The sequence below is a fragment of the Somniosus microcephalus genome, chromosome 5, assembly GCF_052327205.1.
Source record: "Somniosus microcephalus isolate GS21.2 chromosome 5, FLI_Smic_1.0, whole genome shotgun sequence".
NCBI classification, from domain to species: domain Eukaryota; kingdom Metazoa; phylum Chordata; class Chondrichthyes; order Squaliformes; family Somniosidae; genus Somniosus; species Somniosus microcephalus.
The window spans coordinates 60,704,855-60,731,441 of NC_140991.1; the positions used below are offsets into that span (position 1 = coordinate 60,704,855).

General features: G+C 47.5%; 1 long non-coding RNA gene across 3 annotated transcripts in view; it reads left to right on the forward strand.

The window, feature by feature from the left end:
- Positions 1-4,305: 4,305 nt before the first annotated feature.
- LOC147117063 (uncharacterized) overlaps positions 4,306-26,587 on the forward strand; it is a 28,170-nt gene continuing 5,888 nt past the window's right edge. Inside the window, exons 1-2 of one of the 3 annotated variants that reach the window (XR_015078361.1) lie at positions 4,306-4,530; positions 14,915-15,142. This is a non-coding gene — a long non-coding RNA (uncharacterized LOC147117063). Of the gene's footprint in view, positions 4,531-12,176; positions 15,143-26,587 lie in introns of those variants that run through there. The other 2 variants (XR_015078360.1, XR_015078362.1) reach the window with 2 other exon arrangements.

A 26,587-nucleotide genomic window follows, 5' to 3' on the forward strand; every position in this document is an offset into this window, starting at 1 on the left:
AGCTTGCACAGAAAAACCTTTGATAAAAGGGCATACAAAATGGCCGCCGGGCCTCGTGATCAGTTTCTGGACCATTTGATTTCTGTTACTGCAAGCCAGACAGGCTTGTGGATTGAAGACAGTAAGCCCGCGAAAGCCAGTATCGGGAAACCGAAACTCAGGGAAACAGCATACATATTCAATGGATTCTAAGTACAAGACAGTTTCAGGCAAACAGGATGGGGCCCATCAAGATATGGGCGGACAATGCATGAACACTTAAACCCATTTAATGTACAAAGGAAAAACCGTTTAACAGCCATCAAGGGAAATCTCCAGACCGATCAATATGCGAACCGAGTCACGGTGACAATGTAAAAGACATTAAAAGACATTATCGGCCAGGAAGGCCAGTTAAGTTATCACCGGCTCCCGTTACAAGACAAAGCGCCCCTGCAGAGATTTCTGCCCGCCAAAATATTACAAAGACTGGACTATGATCTGGCGGGAGATAAGGCTGGCCCAAAAAGGGTATAAATATGGATTTTGAAAAGTCCATCAGCGCCTCTTCTACCTCGGTAGCTTCGGAGTCGATCAAGACGCTTCTTCTTTTAAAGACGCTTCGGACGGACAATTTCGGTGAAAAGACAACGTGGTCGGTGTTCAGCCAGACAAGGCTCGGCCACGACGGGAAGACGACAAGGGTGGCCCGGGTGCTGTTGTCGGGAGATCATCGACGACCCAGGCCGAAGGAGAAGACACCCTCGGGAAAACGACGATCCAGGCCGGAGAAAAGGACACTCCGGGCCTAGCACCCCAGTGCCTCAACAACACAGGTTTACAGGAAGCCAAATCCAGACAGAATCTTGGTGGATTTCAGCCATGACGAGCGCTCACCGAGGCTGTGTCCACTACCTCATCGCCTGAGAGAGAAAAACAAGCTGCGCCAGAAGTTTCCAAATCCACGTGACGACGGAAAGCTGTGCCAGAAAGGCTGCGAACCCCTCCTTTTTGCGACTCTGATAGTGGTGAGCATGATCCCGAGTTCCTCAAGTCGAAACTTAGTTTAGGTATTAGGGGAGGGAGTAAGGTTAAATCGTAATGTGTTTCCCCTTTTACGACGTGCTGTGTGTTCCCCATTTCCATAGAGTCAAGTTCATAAATTTGTGCATGATTGTAGTTACTTTAATCTGTGCCTATGACATGTATTTTGTAATGCTTCAAACTGTTTAAAAATAAAAGTATCCATTTCGTGCTATTCAACCTGGTCTATTGAGTCCTTTCTCTGCACTACAGTTCTCTGCATCTAAGTCCAAGGTCTAGAACCGTAGGGGAGAGTGGGTCGAACCACTCAAGGGTAATTATTGCACAAAGCCTGGCAGGAGACCAGAACGAGCAAGAGAAACCCCCTACAGTTGCAGCACGGAAGAAGGCCATTCAGCCCATCGAGCCTGTGCTGACTCTCAGCTAGTCCCACTCCCTTGCCGTTTCCCTGTAGCCCTGCAATTTTTTTAATGAACTTTTCACAAAAAAATTAGTGTTAAAAACACTTTTTCCCCTAAGTTTCGAATATGATTTTGGAAGAAACATGCAAAAATCAATTTCCCCTCATCTAAACAAGTTTCAACCAGGTCTTGAAGTCCAAATACTTTTAAAGATGCTCTGAAATGCTTAAAACTTTTTTTAATCGAAATTTCTCAATATTTGATTTTGAGCGATTGAGTGAAGTGTGCATGTGTATACAAACATGCAACCATGCTGTTGAGGAAGGGGAGGGTAGGGGAGGATTTGTAGGAGTTGCATATTACTTTTTGTTGACTTTTTAAAAATATATCATTAAGACATTTAGCAAGAGAACCAAAAAAGGGGACAACACAACCATTTTATTTTGCCTGTTGTTCTATAGTCCTAACAAGTCCCAGGAATAATATAAATATAGATTTCCTCTTAAACATTTGGTGGAGTATTAATAGAAACAAGAGTTATGTAATGATGTATAAAAATTGCAGGAAGCTACTTTAGAATAAACCACTATTTGTTTATTGAGAAAGACATAGAAATTATTTGATTAAACTGATAATGTACAATTCCGATTTGGTATAAATAGGAGATTAAAAATTGAGAGTACAATGAAGTTTGTTTCCTGCTATTTAATTGCGAATTACCTAAAACAATTCAACATTTTTCATGATAAAAACAGGGATTAATATTGTGGAGAATGTTTGAGAGAAAAACATAAGAAGTGAAATTCGTAAATTAACATCTTTACGTCACTATATTAATAAACTTTTCCAAGTCAGTCTGATTGATTTTCCTGTCCAGGAAGAACGATGAATGTTTATTTCTGTTAAATCATAGCTTTTCCAGCTTTTTGTTTTTAATTCCATGATGCAAAGTGTGTATGTGTTTTTCTGCACTTGTAAATAAGTGCTGCATTTCTGACATGTTAAATGGGAGGTGCTGGTTCAAGAAGGCAATGTTTATTCATGGAAGTGATTGAAGTTGGAAATACGGATATGTGTTTTTGTTCAGTTCTTTTTAATACTGCGAACGAAAGAACTACAGTACTTTATACTAGTTGGTTGTCTGGTTGCACTGTGACTCATATTCTAATACTTATGTGGATGTACAGCATGTCAGCGCCATAGGAAAGCCACTGCTCCTGCTGCTAGTGCAGCCATTGCTATAGTGACATGAGGGATGGGCTATCACATTGAAAACTTTAAAATGAATACTTATTGCGCAAATAGATTTGCCACTTTCAGCTCACCTTGGGCTTTTGGATTGTCTGTCGATGCATAACCGTGTAACTGAGTGACGTTTCTGAAGTGTTAACGCATTATTCTGCAGTTCTTTTATATTCCAGTCATTTCTGGCAAGTAATTTTATTTTTAAAATAGAGTTTGTAGATGACGAACTTTTCAAGGGACCTGAATTTCCACTCGGAGGCTTCCATTGGGCAAAGGCCTCCGACCAGCAAAGTAAATCCGCATCGACCTGAAGTCTGCTCCCACACGGAGAGCTGTGCTTTGAGTCTGCAGGGTCCTGGGCAGTGTATGACGTCACGCCGCCCAGGAGCGCAGCGTGTGCGGAGCCTCGGACTTCATTCATAAGTGAGACCCGTCAAAGACCTGTCAAAATTCCACATTTGCATAGGCCACGCCCCCCAATTTCTTTTTAACTGTGCAGAGCCTTTAGAAAACATAGAAAAATAGGAGCAGGAGTAGGCCATTCGGCCCTTCGAGCCTGCTCTGCCATTCAATATGATCATGGCTGATCCTCTCTCTCAATACCATATTCCCCCTCTCTCCCCATACCCCTTGATGCCTTTTGTGTCTAAACAATTGAAAGCATTGAAAGCAGCTGTAATTCTCAATGGTAAGCCTTTTTTTTATAGTTTTAAAAACCTTTTGTACACTTTTAGAAAATTTTAAAGACTTTTACATGGATTTGAAATTTTTTAAATAGTTTTAAAGACTTTTAAAGGAGATTTAAAGCAATTTAAAGAGTTTTTAAACCTTGAAAGAATTTTCAATAATTTTAATTAAACAGCAAAGTGAAATGGAAGGAGCAAGCACAGTTGTGATGATGAAGAGAGCTCAGAATTTCACTGATGATGACATCAGCACGCTCTTCAATGAGGTTGAGGCAAAATGCCTGTGGCTCATTGGGGCCGAGAAGTCCAGAGCGCCGTGCAAAGGACAAATGACAGCTTGGACAGAAGTTGCGCAGGCTGTTAGAGGAACAATGCCGCAAAGAATTGAATGATTTGATGCGATCTGCCAATGTTTGTACAGTAATTAGAAATATCAAATGTAAAATTTGATCAAATTTAACTTTACTATTTTAAAACACGTTTAATTGCAGAGCTGTTGTGAAGTGACTTAATTATCTAGGCATCTGAGCTAGTTGTAAGAAATTGCTGTTAGATTCAAAGATAGGTTTTAATTCTTAGAACAGAGACAGACAACATGCAGCCGGGAACAGATAGCAGAAATGCCAGCAAGGTCGAATAACAAGCATCAAAAGGCAAATAGAAGTGATAAGGGAATCGCAAAATGCAAAACACAGGGTGGTGGGATAATAGGCAAAAATGGAGCCGAAAAGTCATAACATATCCTTCAAGAAACATAACAAAACATTCCTCAGAAAGATAAGAGGGAGGCCTCGTCAGCCATGCAGAAAGGGACGGCGAGGGATGCCTTCCCGCTTCACCATTGGACAATAGGATGGGGGATCAAATGATTGACATCAGGTGATTACCAGCCTACTGAAATAACTATAAATATAGACGACCGAGAGAGGAAATCAGGCAGTCAGGGGTGAAGGCGTCCCCGAGGTGGCTACGGTCTAGCACCTTGGTGAAGTTTAGCCTCTGAGGTGGCTGACGGCCTAACACTTCCAACAGCTCGAGGGATGACCCAACGGAAGTGACCGCTGCAGCAGACTGCAGGAATCCACCCAATCCGAGACCACCGTACTGTCTCCCCCTCCATCCGGTCATGGCATTCCGATTCGGGAGTCATAGATCGCTCTCTACTGTCACGGGTTGTATGTCTAATATACTCAGCTTAAACCATATGCAATATCTGATTATGCTTTAAAACTGTAGCTCTTTAATAAAAGCCTTGCAACTCCTAAAACCCTTTGGGTAATCTGTGTGTGACCTGTGATCCAAATCTTACATAGTCATAAAATTTAATGGCTTCAGAGCCAGTCAGGGTCATCTATTGTGCTTGTAAACATCTTGGGGGAGAAATTCAGTGGCGCCCCCTTTGGGGTACTAACTTCACCGGCGTGCTCCTTTTAGGAATTTGTGGAGTGTCAGCAAGTGGAAACATAGAAGATAGGAGCAGCAGCAGGCCATTCGGCCCCTCGAGCCCACTCCGCCATTTAATGAGATCATGGCTGATCATCCAAATTCAGTACCCTGTCCCTGCTTTCTCCCCATATCCCTTGATCCCTTTAGTCTCAAGAAATATATCCAACTCCTTCTTGAATATATTTAATGAATTGGCCTCCACTGCCTTCTGTGGCAGAGAATTCCACAGGTTCACCACTCTCTGGGTGAAGAAATTCCTCCTCATCTCAGTCCTAAATGACTTACCCCTTATCCTTAGACTGTGACCCCTGGTTCTGGACTCCCCGGCCATCAGGAACATCCTTCCTGCATCTAGTCTGTCTAGTCCTGTTAGAATTTTATAAGTTTCAATGAGATCCCCTCTCATTCTTCTAAACTCCAGCGAGTATAAGCCTAATCGACCCAATCTCTCCTCATATGTCATTCCTGCCATCCCAGGTATCAGTCTGGTGAATCTTCGCTGCAGTCTCTCCATGGCAAGAACATCCTTCCTCAGATAAGGCGACCAAAACTGCACACAATACTCAAGGTGTGGTCTCACCAAGGCCCTGTACAACTGCAGCAAGACATCCTTGCTCCTGTACTCAAATCCTCTCGCTATGAAGGCCAGCATACCATTTGCCTTCTTAACCACCTGCTGCACCTGCATGCTTACCTTCAGCGACTGGTGCACAAGGACACCCAGGTCTCGTTTCACTTCCCCCTTTCCGAATCTATTGCCGTTCAGGTAATAATCTGTCTTCCTGTTTTTGCCACCGAAGTGGATAACCTCGCATTTATCCACATTATACTGCATTTGCCATGCATCTGCCCAATCACCCAACCTGTCCAAATCATACTGGAGTTTCTTGGCATCCTCCTTGTAATAATAATAAATAACTTCCGGTTGAAGTTATGTGCACACCATTTCCTGTGAACTGTGAACTGTGAACTCTGTGCATACCTCACTTCCTGTGTTTGGACTAGTATAAATACTGAACTGCTCAGTATGTAAAAGGGCTTCTACTAGAGGCATGGTGAAGACCGCACTTGTATATAGTATAATTATAAGTTGCTTAAAGCTTACTTTAAAGTTCCTTGATGTGTGAGACTTTTTATTACATCACTCCTCACAGCACACATGCCCACCCAGCTTTGTGTCGTCTGCAAACTTGGAGATATTACATCTAGTTCCCTCGTCTAGATCATTAATATATATTGTGAATGGGAGGGTATGGACCCTAGGTGGCTGCACACCACCGATCCATCTCCTGGCCCCTCTGGCTCTGTGCGATGCACAGATGACTGTTATTCCACAGCCAGACCCAACCTCATACTGCAGAGCAGGTGGGAGAAGTAGCAAGATGCCATAGAAACTCAGGTGCAACAGGTTGAAGGGTTGAAGCAAGATATGCTAACTCTCTGTGCGAAGAAATGTGACTCTCTTGCCTCTATCAGGCAGGGGGTTGATGTTATTGGGAGCAATATAGGCAATAAGTTGGACATAGTTGCACAGAACATCAATCAGTTCGGCACAACTGCAAAAACGGTTGGTAAAGAACTCGCCAATGTTCATCTGGTGCTTAATCCGATTAACGAGGCTCTCGTTCAACTAATCCAGTTGAAGACAACAGGTTCTGCTGCCATTAATTTGACTGCCACAGAACCCTCCTTGCCTGCCCCCAGCACAGAAACAGTGCAGGCCCACGAGACAGCAGCTCCGCCAATTGTGTTGGAAGCAAATGTTGCCTTTCAGCAGCAGCAACCCTGTCACGAGACCAACTGCTGAAGGGCAGGAGATGGTACACGGGGATCTTTGACTTGGCAGCAGAGGGCTCCAGTCACAGGGAAGGGGAAAGCTCAGAAGACAGTAGGGTGCCACCTTTTGCACAATCCACCTCCTTCGACCCTCAGGCACAGATGCGAGGGGGCATATCTGTCAATTCTTTAATGTTTGCTATTATTTAAATGTTGGTGTTGTGTTATTTCTTGAACTTTATATTTGTGACTGATAAGAAATAGGAGCAGGAATAGGCCACTTGGTCCCTCGAGCCTGCTCCTGCTCCTGATAGTGCATTTAACCATTTTGTTTCATATGTATAGCCTCTAGTCACTTTAAAGTTTCTTTCAACTTTTTTTTATTAACAACCAATTTAACATTACAACTGTTTAAAAAGTAGAAAATAGCTAGTTTACATCGTGAATGTAAAGGGGTAAAAATTGGGTACTTCGCTGGGGCGCAAAAATTAGCGGTAAGTCGGGGGGGTGCCACCTAATATTCCAGCTGGGGTGCGAGCGGGAGGTGTTAGCGGTGCTGCGCCCAGGCGCTAGTTATTGGCGCCCCGTTAGCGCCAATCAAACAAATTTAGCCCCCAAAGTGCAATAAAAACTCCCCAAAGCCTTTCCACCATCTACAAGGCACAAGTCAGGAATGTGATGAAATACTCTCTACTTGCCTGGATGAGTGCAGCTCCAACAACACTCAAGCTCGACACCATCCAGGACAAAGCAGCCCGCTTGATTGGCACTCCATCCACCACCTTAAACATTCACTCCCTCTACCACTGGCGTATCATGGCTGCAGTGTGTACCATCTACAAGATGCACTGCAGAAACTCACCAAGGCTTCTTCGGCAACACCTCCCAAACCCGCGATCTCTACCACCTAGAAGGACAAGGGCAGCAGGTGCATGGGAACACCACCACCTGCAAGTACCCCTCCAAGTCACACACCATTCTAACTTGGAAATATATCTCCATTCCTTCATCGTCGCTGGGTCAAAATCCTGGAACTCCCTCCCTAACAGCACTGTGGGAATACCTTCACGGCATAGACTGCAGCGGTTCAAGAAGGAGGCTCACCACCACCTTCTCAAGGGCAATTAGGCCTTGCCAGTGATGCCCACATCTCAGGAACAAATTTTTAAAAATTAGAGGGACATTGCTCTCAGGGCATCCTGGGGATGGAGGCGTAGAGGATTGTACATCTGTGGTGAAATGAAGACTTTAGGGAACTGGAATGCAATAGCAAAATACTGCAGATGCTGGAAATCTGAAATAAAAACAGGAAATGCTGGAAATACTCATCAGGTCAGGCAGCATCTGTGGAGAGAGAAACAAAGTGGTTAATAGGCTTGGTGGTAGAGGTCGCAGGCGAGAGAAGTCCAGTTGAAGTTACCTTGGTGAGTTGCTGCAGTGCATGTTATAGATAATACTTACTGTAGCCATTGTGTGCCAGTAGTGAAGGGGGTGCAAATTGCATTATTAATTCTGTACTGTTTTAATGCATTCAATTCATCAGGATAGAAGAGGGGGACAGTGAGAGAGAATTTCTGTGGTGTAGTGGGGACAGTTGGTAAATAAAGCACCCTAGAGTATACCTGTAACTGGGGTATGAATAAATTTTTTAATTAATTAATGGAGTAAGTCATGGCAGGAGAGTTCAGACCCGTGTTCTGCTCCTCTTGCTCCATGTGGGAAGTCAGGGACGCTGCCAGTGTCCCTGACAACCATGTGTGTGGGAAATGCATCCAGCTGCAGCTACTTGTAGACCGCATTGCGGCGCTCGAGCTGCGGGTGGATGAATTTTGGAGCATGCGCGATGCTGAGAGGGTCGTGGATAGCACGTTTAGTGAGTTGTTCACGCCTCAGGGTAGGGCAGCACAGGGAGTGACCATCAGGCGGAGCAACAAAGGCAGGCAGGTAGTGCAGGGAACCCCTGCGGACATCCCCCTTTCAAACAGGTATACCAAGTTGGATACTGTTGAGGGGGATGACTCACCAGGGGAAGGCAGCAGCAGCCAGCTTCCTGGCACCAGGGACGCTTCTGCTGCTCAGGAAGGGAGGAAAAAGAGTGGGAGAGCAATAGTGGTAGGGGATTCTATCGTAAGGGGAACAGATAGGCGTTTCTGTGGCCGCAAACGTGACTCCAGGATGGTTTGTTGCCTCCCTGGGGCCAGGGTCAGGGATGTCACTGAGCGGCTACAGGGCATTCTTAAGGGGGAGGGTGAGCAGGCAGAGGTCGTGGTCCACATTGGGACCAACGACATAGGTAGGAAGGGGGATGAGGTCCTGCATCAAGAATTTAGGGAGCTAGGTAACAGATTAAAGAGCAGGACCTCAAAGGTTGTAATCTCTGGATTACTCCCAGTGCCACGTACTAGTGAGTATAGGAATGGGAGGATAGAGCAGATGAATGCGTGGCTAAAGAGTTGGTGTAGGGGGAAGGGTTTTACTTTCCTGGATCACTGGGCCTGCTTCTGGGAAAGGTGGGACTTGTACAAGTCGGACGGGTTGCACCTGAACCAGAGCGGGACAAATATCCTTGCGGGGAGGTTTGCTAGCACTGTTGGGGGGGGTTTAAACTAACTTGGCAGGGGGATGGGATACAGAGGGGAGCTGAAATAGGGGGTGATGTGCTGCCAATTATAGAGAAAAAAACAAATCAGCTTGGTAGACAGGGCAAATATATAAGGGCAAGGCTGGATGGCATCTATTTTAATGCAAGGAGTCTTGCAAATAAGGTGGATGAACTGAAGGTGTTGATAAACACATGGGAGTATGATATTGTTGCTATCACGGAGGCATGGTTGAGGGAGGGGCAAGACTGGCAGCTCAATATTCCGGGGTACAGAATCTTCAGGCGAGACAGAGGGGGAGGGAAAAGAGGAGGGGGTGTCGCAATATTAATTAAGGAGTCAATTACTGCAGTAGGGATGGATGATATATTAACAGGTTCCTCTAATGAGGCCATATGGGTGGAGCTTAAAAACAAAAAGGGGGCAAGCACTTTGCTGGGAGTGTACTATAGGCCTCCAAACAGTCAGGGGGAGATAGAGGAACAGATATGTAGGCAAATCTCAGAGAAATGTGCAAATAATAGGGTAATAATAATGGGGGATTTCAACTTCCCCAATATTACCTGGGATAGTCAGAGTGTGAAAGGCTCAGAGGGTGTAGAATTCTTAAAGTGCATCCAGGAGAGCTTTTTGAGCCAGCATGTAGAAAGTCCTACAAGAGAGGGGGCGGTACTGGACCTAATTCTAGGGAATGTGGCCGGCCAAGTGGAAAAAGTGCTAGTAGGTGAGCACTTTGGTGACAGTGACCATAATATGGTAAGATTTAAGGTGGTCATGGAAAAGGACAGGGATGGGCCGGAAATAAAGGTTCTAAATTGGGGGAAGGCCGATTTTAATAGGATAAGGCAGGATCTGGCCAAAATGGACTGGGATCAGCTACTTGTAGGAAAATCCGCATCAGAGCAATGGGAGGCTTTCAGAAGGGAGATTGAGATCATACAATGGCAACATGTTCCCGTAAAGGTCAAGGGTGGTTCCAAAAACCACAGGGAATCTTGGATGTCAGGGGATATACGAGAATGGATTAGGAAAAAAAGGAGGACTTTTGGCAGATACAAAAGGCTAAAGGCGGAGGAAGCCCTAGAGGAGTACAAAAAGTGCAGGGGGATACTTAAAAAAGAAATTAGGAGATCAAGGAAGGGCCATGAAATAACACTGGCGAGCAAAATAAAGGAAAATCCTAAGATGTTTTATAAGTATATTAAGGGTAAGAGGATAACTAGGGAAAAAATAGGGCCCATTAGGGACAAAAGTGGCAATCTGTGTGTGGAGCCGGAAGATGTAGGAGGGGTTCTAAATGAATTTTTTGCATCTGTTTTCACTATGGAGAAGGACGATGTATACATAGAAATAGGGCGGGGGGACTGTGATATGCTCGAACATATTCACATTGAGAGGGAGGAGGTATTGGCGGTTTTAGCTGGCCTAAAAATGGATAAACCCCCAGGCTCGGATGAAATGTATCCCAGGCTGCTGTGTGAGGCAAAGGAAGAGATTGCGGGGGCTCTAACACATATATTCAGGGTGTGGAGATGCCGGAGTTGGACTGGGGTGGACAAATGTAAGAAGTCACACAACACCAGGTTATAGTCCAACAGCTTTATTTGAAATCACAAGCTTTCGGAGCGCTGCTCCTTCTTCAGGTGAAGTGGAGAAATGCATAAAGACACAGCTTATATAGTCAGAGAATCATGTCAGATGTTTACAGGTAACCTTTCCAACTGCCATTTATCACACCTCGGCAGAGAGATAATCACAGCATGTCTGACTAATTTGATTGAATTTCTCCACTTCACCTGAAGAAGGAGCAGCGCTCCGAAAGCTTGTGATTTCAAATAAAGCTGTTGGACTATAACCTGGTGTTGTGTGACTTCTTACATATATTCAGGACCTCTCTGGCCACAGGGGATGTGCCAGAGGACTGGAGAACCGCTAATGTAGTACCATTATTCAAGAAGGGAAGTAGGGAAAAACCAGGGAACTACAGGCCAGTGAGCCTAACATCAGTGGTAGGAAAATTATTGGAAAAAATTCTGAGGGACAAAATTTGTCTCCACTTGGAGAGGCAAGGATTAATCAGGGATAGTCAACATGGCTTTGTCAAGGGAAGATCATGTCTGACTAATTTGATTGAATTTTTTGAGGGGGTGACTAGGTGTGTGGATGAGGGTAACGCAGTGGATGTGGTATATATGGATTTCAGTAAGGCCTTCGATAAAGTCCCGCACAGGAGACTGGTCAAGAAGGTAAGAGCCCATGGAATCCAGGGTGCCTTGGCACATTGGATACAAAACTGGCTTAGTGACAGAAGGCAAAGGGTGATGGTCGAAGGTTGTTTTTGTGACTGGAAGCCTGTGGCCAGTGGGGTACCACAGGGATCGGTGCTGGGTCCCTTGCTGTTTGTGGTCTACATTAATGACTTGGATATGAATGTAAAAGGTATGATCAGTAAGTTCGCGGATGATACAAAAATTGGTAGGGTGGTAAATAGCGAGGAGGGTAGCCTCAGTCTGCAGGACGATATCGATGGGTTGGTCAGATGGGCGGAACAGTGGCAAATGGAATTTAACCCGGAAAAGTGCGAGGTGATGCACTTTGGGGGGACTAACAAGGCAAGGGAATACACAATGAATGGTAAGACCCTAGGCAAGACGGAGGGTCAGAGGGATCTGGGTGTGCAAGTACACAGATCCCTGAAGGCGGCGGAACAGGTGGATAAGGTGGTAAAAAAGGCATATGGGATACTTGCCTTCATTAGCCGAGGCATTGAATATAAGAGCAAGGAGGTTATGATGGAACTGTATAAAACACTGGTTAGGCCACAGCTGGAATACTGTGTGCAGTTCTGGTCGCCACACTACAGGAAGGATGTGATCGCGTTGGAGAGGGTGCAGAGGAGGTTCACCAGGATGTTACCGGGGCTGGAGCGCTTCAGCTATGAAGAGAGACTGGGCAGATTGGGTTTGTTTTCCTTGGAGCAGAGGAGGCTGAGGGGGGACATGATTGAGGTGTACAAAATTATGAGGGGCATAGATAGGATGGATGCTGAGGAGCTTTTTCCCTTAGTAGAGGGGTCAATAACTAGGGGGCATAGATTCAAGGTAAAGGACGGGAGGTTTAGAGGGGATTTGAGAAAGAACTTTTTCACCCAGAGGGTGGTTGGAGTCTGGAACTCACTGCCTGAAAGGGTTGTGGAGGCAGGAACCCTCACAACATTTAAGAAGCATTTGGATGAGCACTTGAAATGCCATAGCATACAAGGCTACGGACCAAATGCTGGAATATGGGATTAGATCAGGCAGGGCTTGATGGCCGGCGCGGACACGATGGGCCGAAGGGCCTCTATCCGTGCTGTATAACTCTATGACTCTATGACTCTAATTTTTCTGGGGCCGGATCAAATTGGTGGCATGAAAGTATCCTCTGTCAATGAGCTGTGAGGGTCCGATATAAATTAAAAACAAGAAAAAGTCTAACTGCCTCCCCTTGACATTCAATGGCATTACCATTGCCGAGTCCCCCACCATAAACATCCTGCGGGCCACCATTAACACCATACCAGAAACTGAACTGGACCAGCCACATGAAAGCTATGGCTACTAGAGCAGGTCAGAGGTTGGGTATTCCACATTGACTGTCTCACCTCCTGACTCCCCAAAGCCTCTCCACCATCTACAAGGCATAATTCTGGAGTGTGATGGAATACTTTCCACTTGCCTGGATGGTTGCAGCTGCAACAACACTCAAGAAGCTCAACACAGGACAAAGCAATCCACTTGATCGGCACCTCAACCACTAGCCTAAACATCCACTCCCTCCACCACAGGATGCACTGCAGCAAGTCACCAAGTCTTCTTCTGCATCACCTCCCAAACCTGCGACCTCCACCACTGAGAAGGACAAGGGCAGCAGGTGTATGGGGACACCATCACCTCCAGGGTTCCCTCCAATCACACACCATCCTAACTTGGATATTTATTGCTGTTCCTTCAGCGCCCAAACCCTGGAACTCCCTACCAATGTTCCTGTTAATGTTTTTTGTGTGTGTGGCCCCCTTAAGAGGCTGTGTAGCCCATTCAAAATACCGCGCATGCAGGTTATTTACCGTTTAAAAGCCGGCGAGCCGGCTGCGTGGGCAGAGAGCACGGCCGCACAGCTTAAAGGGAACATTGCTCCCTACCTAACAGGGAGCACCTTCACCACACAGAATGCAGCAGGTCAGGTCAAGTTCTCAGGGCAACTAGGGATAGGCAATAAAGGTGAGAATTAATAAAAAAAATATTTGGACAGTTTCAGCTTTGTTCCGAGTGGATGTAGATTCACAGCAACAACAAAAAAAGTGCCCTTAATTTGACAGAAGACAAAAAGCCATAAAGACACAAAGGGGGAAAAATTGAGTCCTTTGGGGCGCTAACTTCGCCAGGGCACTACTTTTAGTGACCCGAAAAAATTAGCACTCCCGCGACCAACATTGAGTGGTAGCGCCCCAAGAGGGAAGCAGGGCATTACTGGAAGCGCCCTGCCTCCCCCTTGGGGCACTGCGAGGGAATATCTCGGTGCTACGTGCCGCAGTGCCACGTGTTGGGGCATGTCGCGCCGTGTTATTGCAGGTCTTCCGCCCCTTCTTAAAGGGGAGGGGCCTTGCGCAACGCGACTCAGGGCACAGCTGGGCCACCGGGATCGGAGTGCCGGCAAAAGAGCCCGGCACTCAAGAGAAGTGCCTGGCTCATGGAGCGCAGCAGGCACTCCATGGGGGGGCGGGTCAGGAGGCTGGGGATGGCAGTGGAGGCAGGTGCTGGCAGGTGGCCAGCAACAAAAATGGCCGCCCGACACCTCGCCTTTAAATGGCACCGCTCTGGCTGCAGGTAGGCCCCCCTGACCCCGTTGGACATAGCGTCCGCTGGTAAGTCAGGGGGCGCTACCGAAGATCGCGGCCGGGGCGCTGCGCACGCCGATGACGTCATCGCCAGCGGCACAGCTCCGCGGGGCGCTAACGGTCACCGCCGCCACTAACCTCCCGCTGAATTTCGTGGGAGGCATTGGTGGCATCGCTAACGGGAGGTGCAAAGCAACCAAATTTTTCCCCCCCAAGAGCCTTAGTTTGTAGTGAGGTGTACTTTACCTGAGAGAGCTTGTTGCTGTCACGGGGAAAGCGATCCATTTCTCAACGCTATCACATAACAGGAAGGCTCCGCCAGAAACCCCCAGCTGATACCAGAGCAGTCGGGTGGTTGGAATCCCTGCGCTTTGTGATTTTACAGCAATATGGGGAAATTACTTCAGTTGTTTCTCATTGACTCAGGCCTGGGCTGATGGTTTCCTTTTCTTCGAATTCATGCTCGTTCCCTCCAGGCTTGCACTAAATCACAGGGGGCAGAGACTGATAGTGGAGTGTTGCGTTGTTTTGTGGTTTACGTGCAGGTTTCCTGTGCACCCTTCTTAAAAGGAACTCAAGTGCAAACTTGCCCTATTGGGCAATATTATGCTGCGGCGAAGCAATAGCAATGTATTTTCATTTTTTTTAATTTTAAAAGAAAGTTAGCAATTACAAATATTTAATATGGCACTGTACCCTCTTTTATATATAAGCATCATGACACTGCCCCTTTGAGAATGTAGTGTTTTTTAATGTATGAAAGCACAATGCAACCTCTTCCCTTAAAAGAATATTGCTTCTTCACATTTTTTTTCCTTTTTCAATTTACCCTTCTCTTTCCTCCCCTCCTCATTTGTCCAGGTGATTCTTGCTGAGTTATGGTTCAACAGGTGCTGTTAGCACTCTGCTACCTCAACAAAGCAGGCATTTTCCATGTGCCAACCTAGATGGTGAGTATCAGCAAACTATTCAACCATCTGGTTTTTTTTCTCCCCCTCCCTAGGTCAGACCGTGAGGCAAAGTGAATCAACCCTGATGGCCTTCTGACTTATTTCAACTATCTCAGGGATTGAAATCTGGATTTTCCTGGTCTGTATCACATGAAAGACGTGCATTTATGGTATACATGCAAGAAAGCAGCTGCTGATTTTTAAGTCAGTGGAAAAATAATCAGTAGCAATGTAAAATGGGCTGCCAATTCACTATCATTCGTTTTACACTATCATAGAAAGTCAAAATGTACCCCATAGTGGGTAATCTAGGCTTTGGAATCAGCCTCAGGCACTCCAAACTCAGATATAGCAAGGCTGGATGCAGAATGTGCTTCCCTCCCCTCTGCCCCAATAAATACCCACTACTGCACAAGTGTAACATTTTCCATTTCCAATATTAGCCATTCTGTAGACTCTTTGGTGGTTATTTTTGGCCAAAGGGTGAAAACAGGTGCTAAATGGGTGCAGTGTTAATAAGTCTAGCCTGTTTGAAAGTCCTGTTTTAGCTTACAATTTTGGTCCGAATTGCTGATTACCATAATCTGAACTTGCCTGGAGGTGCTAAACTAGACACCTGCAGGTTTAGCACTCAAGTGCTGATTAGATGCAATTTTTGTGGAGCAGTTCATGTGGTCTTCTTGCACCCACTTCCACTGAAGGTGTGGAGTGCTCTGGCTGGCACACGGCGGCACGTTGCAAGGTGGCCCAGGGAACGAGGGAGAGGGCGCACAGGTTCTCGGATGTGGCACTGGACGTCCTGGTGGAGGAGGTCCAGAGGAGGACGGAGGCCCTGTACCCCCAGGGGGGAAGGACACCACCTCGCCCTCCTCGCCTCCTGCCCCTCTCTCCTGCAGCAACTGGTGCTGCTCTGCCTGGCCTCATGTCCTCCTCCCATTCCTTGTCCAAACCAAGGGGGACCCCCATGACCAAGCACTCCCTTTCTCCTGCTGACTCCTATAAAGTGTCCAATAAGGTGGAGAAGCGCAGCACTCACTCTTTTTGGGTGAAGTCCTCAGAGAATTTCTGGAATAAATGTTGTTCGACTGCTGGTGAAGTCTTGACAATGTGTCCCAGAAAGTCACCCGATGTGTTTCAGAGGACCTCCTCACAGCTCCAGGAGCAATGAACATGAAATTCTGAGTATCCCTTTTAATAGCGCTTGAAATCGACATCAATGCTGTGTTTATTCCCAAACAGCTGGTCGCTGTTAGGAGAGGGCGTTAGTTAAAGTGCTAGCCACCAAAATACTGTGCAGCCTCTTTAATGAGCACCAGCAGGCATTTTAAGTGGCAATCAGCTGTTTACCGAGCCTCTGGGTGGCTGTTCCAGTTCTGGCTTCAACTCCTTTACCAAGATGGCGTCTTGCGCTAAACCAGTGTTTCAGCTTAAGACCCCAATTTGGCCACGTTGGAGAATCGTTAGCACCTGAATGCACTGCCAAAATTCCCCCTCCACCACCCCCCCCGCCCCCAACACCCCTGTGTGAGATTAACAATTAGTGCTGAAATTGGGGCTGTTTTTGCTGTGGATTCATGCCCACCAGAACCTGGGTTGAGTCTGTTCAACTTATTTCAAACCTTCATGCATCAGACAGTGAAGACTTTTGGTTCATTAATCTCGATTCAAACCCAGAGCACAGAGGTAAAAGATGTGCGCGAAGTTTCTGCAGAACGCTACTCCCATGCCACCTCCACCCCAACCCTACACCACCCCCCACAGAAAAAAACATTTTTCCACAGGAAATCCCATGGCATGTTGCATAGTATTACAAAGAATTTACAGCACAGAAACAGGCCATTTGGCCCAACAGGTCTATACCAGTGTTTATGCTCCACACACGCCTCCTCCCACCCCTCTTCATCTAACCCCATCAATACCTCCTTGTATTCCTTTCTCCCTCATGTGCTTATCTAGCTACCCCTTGAATGCATCTATGCTAGTTGTGGGTAGTTTCCATTTGTCTTATAATATTTGCATATACTATGCTATATAAAAATGTTAGAATCATTGCTTATGATATTTATTCAATACACAGACCAAGTGAAGTTTGTTATTCAGTGGGCTTCCATTGAATAAATGTTGTATCCTTAACATTTATACCTCCATGGTCAGAAACAAGGGGGTAGAAATTGGTCCTCATTGCACGCGTTTTCCAGTAGAAAACACGAGCCAAAAGAACCAATCCCAGATGGCTATATCCTGTATCCCAAGGACGCCTGAAATATGTCCAACGCCATATTTGCCACGGACAATATTCAGGCATCCCAGGCAGCTACCTTAAACAAGTGTTAGGCCCCTTGAATATGTTAATGAAGGACATAACGCCTGTTTAAGGACCACTTGAAGAAATTAATCAGCACCGTGCCTGCTCTGCTCAGGTTTTCAGGATTTTAGAAACATAGAAACATAGAGGATAGGAGCAGGAGTAGGCCATTCGGACCCTCGAGCCTGCTCCGCCATTCAATGCAATCATGGCTGATCATCCAAATTCAGTACCCTGTCCCTACTTTCTCCCCATATCCCTTGATCCCCTTAGCCTTAAGAAATATATCTAACTCCTTATTGAATATATTTAATGAATTGGCCTTAACTGTCTTCTGTGGTAGAGAATTCCACAGGTTCACCACTCTCTGGGTGAAGAAATTCCTCCTCATCTCTGTCCTAAATGGCTTACCCCTTATCCTTAGACTGTGACCCCTGGTTCTGGACTCCCTCGCCATCAGGAACAGCCTTCCTGCATCTAGTCTGTCTAGTCCTGTTAGAATTTTATGTTTCAATGAGATCCCCCCTCATTCTTCTAAACTCTAGCGAATATAAGCCCGATCGACCCAATCTCTCCTCATACGTCATTCCTGCCATCCCAGGTATCAGTCTAGTGAATCTTCGCTGCACTTCCTCCATAGCAAGAACATCCTTCCTCAGATAAGGCGACCAAAACTGCACACAATACTCAAGGTGTGGTCTCACCAAGGCCCTGTACAACTGCAGCAAGACATCCTTGCTTCTGTACTCAAACCCTCTCGCTATGAAGGCCAGCATACCATTTGCCTTCTTAACTACCTGCTGCACCTGCATGCTTACCTTCAGCAACTGGTGCACAAGGACACCCAGGTCTCATTGCACTTCCCCTTTTCCCAATCTTTTGCCGTTCAGATAATAATCTGCCTTCCTGTTTTTGCCACCAAAGTGGATAACCTCGCATTTATCCACATTATACTGCGTCTGCCATGCATCTGCCCAATCACCCAACCTGTCCAAATCATCCTGGAGTTTCTCTGCATCCTCATCACAGCACACACGTCCACCCAGCTTTGTGTTGTTGTGTCTTTTGATGTGGCCTAGCCAGCAGCTGCCAACAAAAGAGTTGGTTTTGCTTTTTAAAATGTACTTTGATGTGGAGCCATGAGCAACACTCCTGCTCCTCACGGCTCCACAGCACTACTGTGGGCCATTACCGTGCCTGCTCCTCCCGGCTCCACAGCACTACTGTGGGCCATTACCACTCCTGCTCCTCCCGGCTCCACAGCACTACTGTGGGCCATTACCGTGCCTGCTCCTCCCAGCTCCACAGCACTACTGTGGGCCATTACCGTGCCTGCTCCTCCCGGCTCCACAGCACTACTGTGGGCCATTACCACTCCTGCTCCTCCCGGCTCCACAGCACTACTGTGGGCCATTACCGTGCCTGCTCCTCCCGGCTCCACAGCACTACTGTGGGCCATTACCGTGCCTGCTCCTCCCGGCTCCACAGCACTACTGTGGGCCATTACCGTGCCTGCTCCTCCCGGCTCCACAGCACTACTGTGGGCCATTACCTTGCCTGCTCCTCCCGGCTCCACAGCACTACTGTGGGCCATTACCGTGCCTGCTCCTCCCGGCTCCACAGCACTACTGTGGGCCATTACCGTGCCTGCTCCTCCCGGCTCCACAGTACTACTGTGGGCCATTACCGTGCCTGCTCCTCCCGGCTCCACAGCACTACTGTGGGCCATTACCGTGCCTGCTCCTCCCGGCTCCACAGCACTACTGTGGGCCATTACCGTGCCTGCTCCTCCCGGCTCCACAGTACTACTGTGGGCCATTACCGTGCCTGCTCCTCCCGGCTCCACAGCACTACTGTGGGCCATTACCGTGCCTGCTCCTCCCGGCTCCACAGCACTACTGTGGGCCATTACCGTGCCTGCTCCTCCCGGCTCCACAGCACTACTGTGGGCCATTACCGTGCCTGCTCCTCCCGGCTCCACAGTACTACTGTGGGCCATTACCGTGCCTGCTCCTCCCGGCTCCACAGTACTACTGTGGGCCATTACCGTGCCTGCTCCTCCCGGCTCCACAGCACTACTGTGGGCCATTACTGTGCCTGCTCCTCCCGGCTCCACAGCACTACTGTGGGCCATTACCGTGCCTGCTCCTCCCGGCTCCACAGTACTACTGTGGGCCATTACCGTGCCTGCTCCTCCCGGCTCCACAGCACTACTGTGGGCCATTACCGTGCCTGCTCCTCCCGGCTCCACAGCACTACTGTGGGCCATTACCGTGCCTGCTCCTCCCGGCTCCACAGCACTACTGTGGGCCATTACCGTGCCTACTCCTCCCGGCTCCACAGTACTACTGTGGGCCATTACCGTGCCTGCTCCTCCCGGCTCCACAGTACTACTGTGGGCCATTACCGTGCCTGCACAGCACTACTGTGGGCCATTACCACTCCTGCTCCTCCCGGCTCCACAGCACTACTGTGGGCCATTACCGTGCCTGCTCCTCCCGGCTCCACAGTACTACTGTGGGCCATTACCGTGCCTGCTCCTCCCGGCTCCACAGTACTACTGTGGGCCATTACCGTGCCTGCTCCTCCCGGCTCCACAGCACTACTGTGGGCCATTACCGTGCCTGCTCCTCCCGGCTCCACAGCACTACTGTGGGCCATTACCGTGCCTGCTCCTCCCGGCTCCACAGTACTACTGTGGGCCATTACCGTGCCTGCTCCTCCCGGCTCCACAGCACTACTGTGGGCCATTACCGTGCCTGCTCCTCCCGGCTCCACAGCACTACTGTGGGCCATTACCGTGCCTGCTCCTCCCGGCTCCACAGCACTACTGTGGGCCATTACCGTGCCTGCTCCTCCCGGCTCCACAGTACTACTGTGGGCCATTACCGTGCCTGCACAGCACTACTGTGGGCCATTACCACTCCTGCTCCTCCCGGCTCCACAGCACTACTGTGGGCCATTACCGTGCCTGCTCCTCCCGGCTCCACAGCACTACTGTGGGCCATTACCGTGCCTGCTCCTCCCGGCTCCACAGTACTACTGTGGGCCATTACCGTGCCTGCACAGCACTACTGTGGGCCATTGCCACTCCTGCTCCTCCCGGCTCCACAGCACTACTGTGGGCCATTACCATGCCTGCATCGGCCTCCCTCCCATCTTCCTCCCCACCACCCCCCGACCACCCTCCTTCCAGGACATACTTTAGGGCCACTGCCAGCGAGGCAAGTGGGTAAAATTGGATCGGGCCACACAGGCAATCTGCCTTTCGAGACTTTTTAAAATTTGGTTATGGGATCTGGGCATTGCTGGCAAGTCCAGCATTTATTGCCCATTCCTAATTGCCCTTGTGAAGGTGGTGGTGAGCCGCCTTCTTGAACTGCTGCAGTCCGTGTGGTGAAGGTACTCCCAGAGTGCTGTTAGGGAGGGAGCTCCAGGATTTTGACCCAGCGACGATGAAGGATCGGTGATATACTTCTAAGTCAGGATAGTGTGTGACTTGGAGGGGAACTTGGAGGTGGTGATGTTCCCATGCGCCTGCTGCCCTTGTCCTTCTAGATGGTAGAGCTCGCAGGTTTGGGAGGTGCTGCCGAAGAAGCCTTGGCGAGTTTCTGCAGTGCATCTTGTAGATGGTACACACTGCAGCCACGATACGCCGGTGGTGGAGGGAGTGAGTGTTTAAGGTGGTGGATGGGGTGCCAATCAAGCGGGCTGCTTTGTCCTGGATGGTGTCGAGCTTCTTGAGTGTTGTTGGAGCTGCACTCACCCAGGCAAGTGGAGGGTGTTCCATCACACTCCTTACTTGTGCCTTGTAGATGGTGGAAAGGCTTTGGGGAGTCAGGAGGTGAGACCGTCACCGCAGAATACCTAGCCTCTGATCTGCTCTTGTTGCCACAGTAATTATGTGGCTGGTCCAGTTAAGTTTCTGGTCAATGGTGACCCCCAGGATGTTGATGGTGGGGGATTTGATGATGGTAATGCCATTGAATGTCAAGGGGTGGTGGTTAGACGCTCGCTTGTTGGAGATGGTCATTGCCTGACACTTCTGTGGCGCGAATGTTACCTGCCACTTATCAGCCTAAGCCTGAATGTCGTCCAAATCTTGTTGCATGTGGGCATGGACTGCTTCATTATCTGAGGAGTTGTGAATGGCACTGAACACTGTACAGTCATCAGCGAACATCCCCATTTCTGACCTTATGTTGGAGGGAAAGTCATTGATGAAGCAGCTGAAGATGGTTGAGCCTAGGACACTGCCTGGAGGAACTCCTGCAGCGATGTCCTGGGGCTGTGATGATTGACCTTCAATCACCACAACGAACTTCCTTTGTGCTAGGTATGACTCCAGCCAGTGGAGAGTTTTCCCCCTGATTTCCATTGACTTCAGTTTTAATAGGGCTCCTTCATGCCACACTCGGTCAAAGGCTGCTTTGATGACAAGGGCAGTCACTCTCACTTCTCCTCTGGAATTCAGCTCCTTTGTCCATGTTTGGACTAAGGCTGTAATGAGGTCGGGAGCCAAGTGGTCTTGGCGAAACCCAAACTGGCCATCAGTGAGCAGGTTATTGGTGAGTAAATGCCACTTGGTAGCACGTTCCATCACTTTGCTGATGATTAAGAGTAAACTGATGGGGCAGTAATTGGCCGGATTGGATTTATCCTGCTTTTTGTGGACATAAGAACATAAGAAATAGGAGCAGGAGTAGGCCAATCGGCCCCTCGAGCCTGGTCCACCATTCAATAAGATCATGGCTGATCTGATCCTAACCTCAAATCTTCTATCACTCTCCATCCCACCCGAACCCATGTGATCTCCCAGGAGAGGCGAAAAACCAGATAAAAAACCCAATGGCCAATTTGGGAGAAAAAATCTGGGAAATTCCTCTCCGACCCATCTAGGCGATCGAAACTCGTCCAGGAGATCACTCTGTCCCTATATTTTCTACAATACTTACCTTCTGTAAAGGCGCTCTCCACCCCAGCCAGGAACAGGAATAAAACCATCTCCTGAAATCTAACACAGAATTAGAACACAAGAAGTAGGAGCAGAACCAGGCTACACGGCCCCTGGGCCCACTCCACTACCCACAGGGCCATGACCATTCCGAACCTAGACTCATGTCCAATTTCCTGCCCGCTCCCCGTAACCCTTAATTCCCTTTACTTCTAGGAAACTATCTATTTCTGTTTTAAATTTATTTAATGATGTAGCTTCCACAGCTTTCTGGGGCAGCAAATTCCACAAACCTACCACCCTCTGAGTGAAGAAGTTTCTCCTCATCTCAGTTTTGAAAGAGCAGCCCCTTATTTTAAGATTATGCCCCCTAGTTCTAGTTTCACCCATCATTGGGAACATCCTCACTGCATCCACCCGATCAAGCCCCTTCACAATCTTATATGTTTCAATAAGATCGCCTCTCATTCTTCTGAACTCCAATGAGTAGAGTCCCAATCTACTCAACCTCTCCTCATATGACCACCCCCTCATCCCCGGGATTAACCGAGTGAACCTTCTTTGTACTGACTCGAGAGCAAGTATGTCTTTTCTTAAGTATGGACACCAAAACTGTATGCAGTATTCCAGGTGTGGTCTCACCAATACCTTGTACAACTGCAGCAATACCTCCCTGTTATTATATTCTATCCCCCTAGCAATAAAAGCCAACATTCCATTGGCCTTCTTGATCACTTGCTGCACCTGCATGCAATAAAAGCCAACATTCCATTGGCCTTCTTGATCACTTGCTGCACCTGCATACTAACTTTTTGAGTTTCGTGCACCAGGACCCCCAGATCCCTTTGTACTACAGTACTTTCCAGTTTCTTGCCATTAAGATAATAACTTGCTCTATGATTCTTCCTGCCAAAGTGCATAACCTCACACTTTCTAGTATTGTATTCCATCTGCCAAATCTCTGCCCACTTACTTAGCCTGTCTATGTCACTTTGCAGGTTTTTTATGTCCTCCTCACTCACTACTTTCCCTCCCATCTTTGTATCATCTGCAAACTTTGATATGTTACACTCGGTCCCCTCCTCCAAATCGTTAATATAGATTGTAAAGAGTTGGGGGCCCAGCACTGACCCCTGCGGAACACCACTATTTACTGATTGCCAGTCTGAGAACGAACCATTTATCCCAACTCTCTGCTTTCTGTTAGAGAGCCAATCCTCCACCCACGCCAGAATATTACCCCCAATCCCATGATTTTTTATCTTGAGCAATAATCTTTTGTGTGGCACCTTGTCAAATGCCTTTTGGAAGTCTAAATACACTAGATCCACTGGTTCCCCTTTATCCACCCTGTATGTTACTTCCTCAAAGAACTCAAGCAAATTTGTCAAACATGACTTCCCCTTCATGAAACCATGCTGAGTTTGTCCTATTAAATTATGTTTATCCAAATGTCCCGTTACTGTCTCCTTAATAATGGACTCTAACATTTTACCAACCACAGATGTTAGGCTAACAGGTCTATAGTTTCCAGCCTTCTGCCTACTACCCTTTTTAAATAAGGGTGTTACATTAGCAGTTTTCCAATCTGCCGGGACCTTTGCTGAGTCTAGGGAGTTTTGGAAAATTATTACCAATGCATCCACAATCCCTACTGCCACTTCCCTCAAGACCCTAGGATGTAAACCATCAGGTCCAGGGGATTTATCGACCTTGAGTCCCATTATTTTACCAAGTACCACTTCCTTAGTGATTTTAATTGTATTTAGCTCCTCCCACCCTAGAGCCCCCTCTGTCCAGTGTTGGGATATTCTTAGTGTCCTCTACCATAAACACTGATACAAAATATTTGTTCAGCGCTTTTGCCACCTCCATGTTTCCCACCATTAATTTCCCGGTCTCATCCTCAAAGGGACCAACATTTACTTTAGCCACCCTTTTTCTTTTTATATAATGATAGAAACTTTTGCTATCTGTTTTTATATTTTTTGCTAATTTACTTTCATAATCTATCTTCCCTTTCTTAATCAATCTTTTTGTTATTTTTTGCTGTCTTTTAAAGACTTCCCAACCTTCTATCCTCCCACTAGATTTGGCTACCTTATATGCACTTGTTTTTAGTTGGATACTATCCTTAATTACTTTACTTAGCCACGGGTGGCTACCTTTTCTTTTACACCCTTTTTTCCTCAGTGGAATATATATTTTTTGGAAGTTGTAAAATAACTCCTTAAATGTACACCACTGATCATGTACCGTCTTACCCTTTAATCTATTTTCCCAGTCCACTCTAATCAATTCCGCTCTCATACCTTCATAGTCTCCTTTATTCAAGCTCAGCACGCTTGTTTGAGATCCAATCTTCTCACCCTCTAATTGAATATGGAATTCAACCATGTTATGGTCACTCATTCCAAGGGGATCCTTTACTAGGACATTTTTAATTAATCCTGTCTCATTACACAGGACCAAATCTAATGTTGCTTGCCCCCTGGTCGGTTCAGTTACATACTGCTCAAGAAACCCATCCCTAATACACTCATAGAGTCATAGAGTCATAGAGTAATACAGCACGGATAGAGGCCCTTCGGCCCATCGTGTCCGTGCCGGCCATCAAGCCCTGTCTAATCTAATCCCATATTCCAGCATTTGGCCCGTAGCCTTGTATGCTATGGCATTTCAAGTGCTCATCCAAATGCTTCTTAAATGTTGTGAGGGTTTCTGCCTCCACAACCCTTTCAGGCAGTGAGTTCCAGACTCCAACCACCCTCTGGGTGAAAAAGTTCTCTCTCAAATCCCCCCTAAACCTCCCGCCCTTTACCTTGAATCTATGCCCCCTAGTTATTGACCCCTCTACTAAGGGAAAAAGCTCCTCAGCATCCATCCTATCTATGCCCCTCATAATTTTGTACACCTCAATCATGTCCCCCCTCAGCCTCCTCTGCTCCAAGGAAAACAAACCCAATCTGCCCAGTCTCTCTTCATAGCTGAAGCGCTCCAGCCCTGGTAACATCCTGGTGAACCTCCTCTGCACCCTCTCTAACGCAATCACATCCTTCCTGTAGTGTGGCGACCAGAACTGCACACAGTATTCCAGCTGTGGCCTAACCAGTGTTTTATACAGCTCCATCATAACCTCCTTGCTCTTATATTCTATGCCTCGGCTAATGAAGGCAAGTATCCCATATGCCTTTTTTACCACCTTATCCACCTGTTCCGCCGCCTTCAGGGATCTGTGTACTTGCACACCCAGATCTCTCTGACCCTCCGTCTTGCCTAGGGTCTTACCATTCATTGTGTATTCCCTTGCCTTGTTAGTCCCCCCAAAGTGCATCACCTCGCACTTTTCCGGGTTAAATTCCATTTGCCACTGTTCCGCCCATCTGACCAACCCATCTATATCATCCTGCAGCCTGAGGCTACCCTCCTCGCTATTTACCACCCTACCAATTTTTGTATCATCCGCGAACTTACTGATCATACCTTTTACATTCATATCCAAGTCATTAATGTAGACCACAAACAGCAAGGGACCCAGCACCGATCCCTGTGGTACCCCACTGGCCACAGGCTTCCAGTCACAAAAACAACCTTCGACCATCACCCTCTGCCTTCTGTCACTAAGCCAGTTTTGTATCCAATGTGCCAAGGCACCCTGGATTCCATGGGCTCTTACCTTCTTGACCAGTCTCCTGTGCGGGACTTTATCGAAGGCCTTACTGAAATCCATGTATACTACATCCACTGCGTTACCCTCATCCACACACCTAGTCAACCCCTCAAAAAATTCAATCAAATTAGTCAGACATGATCTTCCCTTGACAAAGCCATGTTGACTATCCCTGATTAATCCTTGCCTCTCCAAGTGGAGACAAATTTTGTCCCTCAGAATTTTTTCCAATAATTTTCCTACCACTGATGTTAGGCTCACTGGCCTGTAGTTCCCCGGTTTTTCCCTACTTCCCTTCTTGAATAATGGTACTACATTAGCGGTTCTCCAGTCCTCTGGCACATCCCCTGTGGCCAGAGAGGTCCTGAATATATGTGTTAGAGCCCCTGCAATCTCTTCCTTTGCCTCACACAGCAGCCTGGGATACATTTCATCCGGGCCTGGGGATTTATCCATTTTTAGGCCAGCTAAAACCGCCAATACCTCCTCCCTCTCGATGTTAATATGTTCGAGCATATCACAGTCCCCCCGCCCTATTTCTATGTCTACATCGTCCTTCTCCATAGTGAAAACAGATGCAAAAAATTCATTTAGAACCCCACCTACATCTTCCGGCTCCACACACAGATTGCCACTTTTGTCCCTAATGGGCCCT